Consider the following 6797-nt stretch of genomic DNA (forward strand, 5'->3'; position numbering starts at 1 on the left):
TTCATAAAACGTTCTTTACTGAAAGATAAAGTTTTTGTTCGATAATAAAATTATAACGTATTACAGTATTAAAGTGATGACTGGATTGATGAGCATCTGACATAATTTACATATTTTCATCATTTCATTTGGGTAATCACATATTTTATTTTAGTAATAAAAGAAGCAGTTGGCTCGGTTTGATGTCTTCATCAGTGCACTAGCTGTCGGTAATAGTTTAAGTAATCTTTTCAGCTCACATTTTTTACCCGAGATTATAGTTTGTAAAACAATCAAAATGGAAATTCCAAAACTGGTACTTTTAAGACTGAAACCTAATTTTAAAATAATGATGATGATAATTTTCCAATGAGCGCGGATAATATGTTTTAATAAAAACTATTGCAAAATTTTTACTTTAAAATATTTAAAATGTTATGGCTCCTAATTTACATGTTACAAGTATTTTTAAGTGATTCGTTGTCAGAAATGAACTCAACAAGGCGCGGTGCGGCGATCGAGTTGTGAGGGAGACTCAAGTTTGGTAGCAGCTTGCGGCTATCTTGGGCAATGGCCAGAACTCGATTTGGCGTCAACTTTGACACGGCCCCTCAATATATCGGTATTGGTTTAGAGAAACGCTGTGAATATGATCGCAACTTTGTCTTGACTCGTTTAGCCTTTTCGAGTGATATTTATTTCCAACACTATTATTAGTTTTATCCGCGGAAAATTCCTTTATGTGTTCCGGCTGTTTTAAAAAATATTAAAATGTACACAGTGGTGTATTATGTTAATTGAGAAATTTCCATAATTTATCAACATACAATTATCGCTTAGTCCTGATAGAGATGTACCTGTCAACAATCCGTTAGACCGCCATGTTAAACCCCAGAATGTTGATGAACAGACCGAGATAAGGTAATTCAGGATGATAAAACCTGCCATAATTAAAAAAAAAACAGTCGGCTAAGCGTTAGGGAAGCCTATCCACTCGAAAAGCTGGAAAAGTTGTATTTAAGTATATCTGTCCGCACCATATCTCGAAATCGCACAGACCTATAGACTTTAAAGTTTTTATGAAGCTTCATTTCTATGTGAGATCTATGATGGTGAATGAGACTAAGGTGAGAGTTAGTGATTATTCATTCGTCTTATGGGTAACCATGATGAGAAAATAGCACAATAAATACATTTGTAATCAAACTAAATACTGTAAAATCATATGAGATTTCTAAGTATGGCATTTTAATTTATCGAGGTAAGATAAAAAAGTATAAGTGAATAATCAATGTTACAAACTAGTGACAAGATTTTATTTCAGTGCACTCTCGTGTTTTAACTCCATGTCTAGGTCACAAACTGTTATCATTTATTCTGCTATGATACCTAACTTATATAATAAAAATGTATAATTTGGCAAAATATCTCGAAAAGGATTTCATCTGTAAGCTTTTAATTTTGCATGAAACTTTATTTTACATACATTATACATATTTTTCATATCATTTTACATATACAATAATGAATTATATGATGTGCGTTTCTATCCATGCAATTAGTCTGAGGGTTATCGAAACCTATCAGTTAAGAGGATGACATAATTTCTCATTTGTCTGAAGAGGGGAAGCAAATATTTCTTTTATTTATGATTGTCTGTATTTCTACAAGTTAATATTTGTACGAAGGACATCTCAAGAATGAAATAAGATAAATATTATAAATTGTGCATGCTACCTCAAAGACGCTTGCTACTCAACACATGGTATTGAGTATTCACACCTTGATATAAATAAGGTGGCCATACAATCCACTTTAAATACTACAATTAGAAGTTCTTGATCTAAATTTAACAATTGACTATCTGTTTTCATAATTTTGAATATTTTGAGTTGTTATTTTAGTAAGCACTTCTACCATAACCTTTAAATAGATAGTGATATCGGATATCTCACAAATTTGTCGTTCATCTGTAACTCTTTCAGTGGTCATCTATTACGTTATTCTTCTTCATGTTATTATACTAGGATAAAGTCAAATACCACTCTATGAAACATCAAGTTCAATGCCATGAACTTTTGTACAAATATTAATGTTACATTAAAAATGCTCAGTAAGAAAATGTTTTAACCTTTAAATTTCCTCCTTCTTATTGGATTTAGAAGATATTAAACTATTATAAATTCATTAAATTCCCCAAACGAAAGAACAAGAAGTATAAAATCTCTCTAAGAGACTAGTTTGATCTATGAACAAGTAAACTAACGTTGTGTGGTGGTATATCGTTGTTTATCGTATATTAATCTCTTGACACCAATATTATTGGGAACGTGAATGGTGATATCCCTGTTGGAGCACAGTTACTGGGTCTATAGTTGCAGTTCGAGTGTATATTTAGAGTGAGGTGGAATAACCTACGGGGTGTGATTTCCTCCAGGTACTCACATAAACTCACGGGTAATTAGGTGGAGGTAAAGGTGGGGACGCCTAATGGGGTCTCCGTTGGAGCCATATTGCTTACTAGGTGCTGCTACGAAGTAAGATTTGAGTAGAGAAACAAAGATTTATCTGAATCTCCATGATTGAGTTTAGGTTTGATTATAGAAGTATCAGCGACAAAAACAAAAAACACAGGTTACTGTAGTGTTTTTAACACAAATTATCAGTTTTAACCATCACCCAAAATTCAGTTTAATAAAATATTTCTATTCCATTGACATCACTACATTATAAAATCGTTACACACAGTTTAGTATACGTATTATATATATTTAAAAATAAATTGAGGCATACAGTAACTTGATCTATGAGGATATGATCTATAGTCTATGATTTAGTTAAAAGCTAAATTATTTTTTAAATCACTTGAATTAATTGTTTTTAACTAACAATGTATATTAACCAATAAATATACAATTTCGAAATGTTCAAAAAGTGTAACATTTATTATGAATATAGTTTAGTTAAACTTCATCATAGTCATTCTTGTTATTATGAATTTCCTTCATACTTAAAACAATTAAATTCTAACATATTGCAAAAAGTATGTTTGTATTCACACAGCAATTTAATAAGCTATTTAATTCCAATGCTTATAGTTTTTTACATAAAATCTCCTTATCAAAAAGATATAACATGGAAAAAATATTTCAACTAATTTAGATGTCCCATAATTTTTTATAATTTTATTCAAATAGATAGCTTTCCTTTAACTGTCCCTAATAACCTAATAAACTATGCAAATAACTTTCAGACTTGTTAAAAATATACACGGGAACCAAACATTAACCACAAATGTGTGGTACATAATTTAATTATTGTGGGAACAGAGTTCTACAAACTAATTAATTACCATGTCACGGCAAGACTCAAAGTTCACCACCTCGTTGTTGGCAACCGCAATTGCCTCAAAATGTCAATCTGCAGAAGTGCAAATATACTCATTTTCTCACTTGCAAGACGCTTATCGACTGTTTTGTTTATTGTATTTTATTCCACTTTATTATAAATATTCAAAAGTAAACAAAGTATTATGAATGTCGCACTAATCTACTTTATAAATTACTTGCCTCATTAACCTGCCAAGAAACTTCAAAGAAGTTGTTTACATTTACATTACACCTCTAGGGCCATTAGTAGTGATAATATTTTATTTATCATATTTTGTTATTCACTAATATGTTTCTTCAATTAGCTTTGATTGCATAATTTACAATTTCTGAGAAATTCTATACATTACTCTTTCAACGAATTTACATCAATTATGCATAATAAATGGTACCAAAACTAACTCAAAAACCATTTTTTCCCAACTCTTTGGTGAGAAGAACTTGTATGAGAAAGTAATAGAATTAATATAGAAGTGTGGTAAGAGAAAAATATAACCCTGAAAACTCCCTAGAGTTTCTCCCTATATTATTAAAAGTCTAAGTGAGTAGAAAGCTCAATAACTACTGTGAATAATATTTTTACTACATATAACATAAACATAACAATTTTGTATTGATATATGTTTTGAAGTTGGAGCCATAAAGTGTATCTGGCATGCTTTGGATATACAAGCAGTAATATAAGAAGTGTAGTGTGGAGTATAGAGGTCTTTAGGGAGAAGCAGAAAAAAACGTTTTGCGCACATGTGGTGTTGGACTCATATAAGCGGTGGATTGCCAACCTGTAGTGTTGGACTCATCTAAGCGGTGGATTGCCAACCTCTAGTGTTGGACACATCTAAGCGGTGGATTGCCAACCTGTAGTATTAGAATCATCTAAGCGATGGATTGCCAAACTGTAGTGTTGGAATCATCTAAGCGGTGAATTGTCAACCTGTAGTGTTGGACTCATCTAAGTTGTGGATTGCCGACCTGTAGTGTTGTACCCATCTAAGCGGTGGATTGCCAACCTTTAGTATTGGAATAATCTAAGCGGTGGATTTGCCAACCTGTAGTGTTGGGCTCATCTAAAGCGGTGGGATGGAGCCCACGGGTTGCCCACCAAAAAACCTTTACTCTTTAGCAACCTGACATTGCTCTCACAATACTTCAGGGCTAGGCCTAAATTTGGCTTATGCCCCACAGGGCAGTCTCCATTTCAAACCCTCATCATTTGGTCTAGTCCGCTTCTCGGTCTAAATCACTCTCTTTAAACAGAGGCAGACCTGGAAAAATTGTGAAACGCAATCCCAGTTTGTCCTTACCCTTCATCACCCAAGAATGCACAAAGCGAACAAGTAGCCTGAAGCGGAAGATGTGTCCCGCGTTGTAGAGAATGCCGGGCAATAGTTGCAGTCCGATAAACCTGCTTTGCTCATCTGATGCAGGTAAGACCTGAGGTAAACGTGACCTGTGAGGAACAGGGCAACCTCCCTATAGCTTACCTCCCTGTGCCACCTTTCTACCCATGGTTGGACTTCTTTGCTGATGAGTCTCGCAGTCCAACGTCCCCAGGCCTCTTCCTCACAACTATGTTACCACTGTCGTTAGGTTCGCGATCGTGGTTCTGATCTTTCAGCGTATTTGCTGATATCACCCTGTGCGACATCATAGAGATCCGGGTTGAGTATTGAGCCGTACGCTGAACCGGAGGTTATATCAATCTTTCGCATTCCGTATTTTGTGTCGTAGATCTACTCAATAGAGTTCAGGTAATTTCTGATGAGTCATCAGGGTTTATGATAGGATGTGGATGGTGTTTTTCAGCACATCCAACATATCAATCTAGCTCGCCGCTTTAAATGCATTTCTTAACATCAAGCGCAACAAGAAGCACCACTTGACAGGAGAAATTGTTATGGCTCTTAGCTCTTACCTCGGCCTGTTGGACTTCAGTGATGGCGTCGATTGTTGACCGCCCTTTTCTGAATCCTTACTGGTGAAGGCAGCAGCTTTTCGGCCGTGGTCAAGCGGGAGCGGATCAAATTCTCGAAGAACTTGTTGGAGAACTTCCCACAGTGTCCAATATGAAGAGAGTCTTATAGGACGACTGCAGATCAGTATCGCCTTTCCCTTTGACGATGACCTCAAGTCTAACTATTTTTCAAGATGAAGGAAAGGTGCCTTTGATGAAAAAGGTATTTTAAAACCTAGACAATATCCCCGATGTAAATAGTAAACATATTAAAGAGCCTAACTCAGAATTCTATATGGACCAGGGGCTTTGTTGTTTTTCAGAGAGTTGAAATAGGTCTCCAACTCTTCAGTAGTGAAAGATAAAATGTCCTTTACCCTTTCGATATCAACTTACGGGCGTAGCGGATGTTTCAGAAATAAAACGGGCATTTTCCTCTCCATGGTGGCACCATCCATAATGGAAGGTGGAGGGCTAAGATAATAAATTTCTTTGTGGATGTTACAACTTTCTCTGCGTCAGCCTTTTCAAGTACATCAATATACTCTTGTGCCTCTCGTATGACAACCTGGATGAACTTAGCCACGTCCAGTTTATTGGTGTTCCCGCGGTGTGAACCTTCCCGTGATGTACTCTGCATTGAGAGTATTTATATGAAAGGACGATGTATTGGTGGTCACTACCAGTGTATTCTTACACAACTCTCTAACTCGAGATCCTGGGTAGCAAAAACTCAGACGAAACTGTTACGTTGAAAATTGTGAATTTCTGCCCAGGGCATCGAAAACTAAGCGTGTCGTCCCCATTTAGGACAACGAGCCTGGCCTAGCTGTATAATTCGAGGATATTTCTATTTCTTTCTATATAATGCGAGTACTACAGCGCATTCCTCATTCAAAAGCCCTAGTGTTGAAATATCCACCGAGATGATGTGGAGATATAGTATATAGTATTGAGCACGCTTTCCTCCAGGCCAAAGTGTATCTTAGTATCTTATCGCGGAAGTCACCTAATTCGGTAACCACCATTCACCCTTGGCTACTGTTTTGTTAGCTTTTTTGACGCAGCTTTTCTTCCGACACCTCCCCTTCAGTCGAGATCCTATCAAAGTCGTGAATCTCAATCGAACACTTTGTATCCATTACCCAAATTGGTCCCTTGTCCCCCAGAACGTTCTTAAGAGGCACAGCTACACCAGACTTGTTCTTAGACTTTCCCAGTTCGAGTAAAACGTTCCCATTCTGGGTACGTTGAATAAACTTCATCACAGTCTCCGTCTGTTCCTGCTTGGTGTCCGTGTTTATACGACCCAGGATTTCTGCGAATGATCATCTTCCTAATGGATTGATAAGGATCGCCTCTGAACTGGGATTTTTAATCTATGTTTTTTGCCTGGATTTCATTAGCACAGTGGACCACTCTGCTTATTCCTGCCTTGCACACGAGTGCTCTTTATAAGAATGAGTGGTCAATAA

Source organism: Homalodisca vitripennis, chromosome 3 (genome assembly GCF_021130785.1).
Source record: "Homalodisca vitripennis isolate AUS2020 chromosome 3, UT_GWSS_2.1, whole genome shotgun sequence".
Taxonomy (NCBI): Eukaryota; Metazoa; Arthropoda; class Insecta; order Hemiptera; family Cicadellidae; genus Homalodisca; species Homalodisca vitripennis.